The sequence below is a fragment of the Cetorhinus maximus genome, chromosome 23 (assembly GCF_964194155.1).
Source record: "Cetorhinus maximus chromosome 23, sCetMax3.hap1.1, whole genome shotgun sequence".
Lineage (NCBI taxonomy): Eukaryota > Metazoa > Chordata > Chondrichthyes > Lamniformes > Cetorhinidae > Cetorhinus > Cetorhinus maximus.
Window position 1 is genome coordinate 13,905,927 of NC_135901.1, and position 1,208 is coordinate 13,907,134.

Consider the following 1,208-nt stretch of genomic DNA (forward strand, 5'->3'; position numbering starts at 1 on the left):
GGAGAATTTGAAGGCATAAGAGAGGGCACAGGAAAGATTCATGGAAAATGTTCCAGAAGAGGAACTCCAGTTACGTATAAAGAGTGAAGAAGTTGGCTTTTAGCTCCTTGGAGAAGTTAAAGTTTAGAGGAGATTTGATAGAGGTATTAAATATCATGAAGCGCCTGGATAGGGGAGATAGGGGGAAATTGTTCTCATTGGTTGAAAGATCGATACCCACAGGGCACAAGTTTAAAGTAATCTGAAGAAGGAACAATGGAGACAAGAGGAAAAACCTTTTCACGCAGTGAGCTGTAAGGATCTGGAATGCACTGCCTAAATGTGCGGTGGATTGAGGAACAATTGATGCTTTCGAAAATAAATCGGATCATTACCTGAAAAGGAAATAAAATGCTGGGCTACGGGGAAAGAGTGACAATAGGTTAATTGATTCTTCAGGCGTTCAGCACGGACATGATTGTCCGAATGACACCCTTCTGCGCTGTAAGAATTCTATGATTCTATCATGGATATCAGATGCAGTCACTGAAACCGATATTTTCACAGCATCTGCAATAGCGAGGTCTGTCCGGTAGATGGCAGTGAAACAGCAATTACTGGCATTTTATGAAACAGACACACTGTCTCAATCATTACTGCACTGGATCATGTCCTTGTTCAGTTCCTCGGTAGTATAGTGGTCAGTATCCCCGCCTGTCACGCGGGAGACCGGGGTTCAATTCCCCGCCGCGGACGAAGTAACAATTACACCAAAAATAATCTTCTGTTGTGAGCGGTGTCCCGTTTTAAGGAGGTGTCACAGCTGTGGCTCAGTTCATAGCACCCTCGCCTTTGAATCAGAGGGTTGTGGGTTCATGTCCCACTCCCGGAAACCAAGAACTGTGATTGTACTCAAAAGAGTTCCAATCTGTGACTGTTGATAACTCGAAAGAGTTTCATAATAAACTTGACCCTGTGTCTGTATATATTACACTAATTCAAGTCTATTATCATATTACAATAGGTCGTGTCTCAGTTGTTTCTGTAATAGGCCCAATCTCAGTTGTTAATATACCGGACCAAGGCCATATTAAACTCGGCATTCCCTTCGTTATGACTGCATTGAGCCATGTCTTGGCTGATATGACAATCGCCCATGTTACACCACTAGTACTTGCCTCTGCTTATACTAAACCAGAACATGTTCCAGTTTGCATGACACAAGATCT

General features: G+C 43.0%; 1 non-coding gene across 1 annotated transcript; it reads left to right on the forward strand.

Annotated features, from left to right (window-relative positions):
- The first annotated feature begins 662 nt into the window (after window positions 1-662).
- Window positions 663-734, forward strand: trnad-guc (transfer RNA aspartic acid (anticodon GUC)). Its single transcript has one exon. It is a non-coding gene; the product is annotated as a tRNA-Asp (tRNA).
- Window positions 735-1,208: the final 474 nt, after the last annotated feature.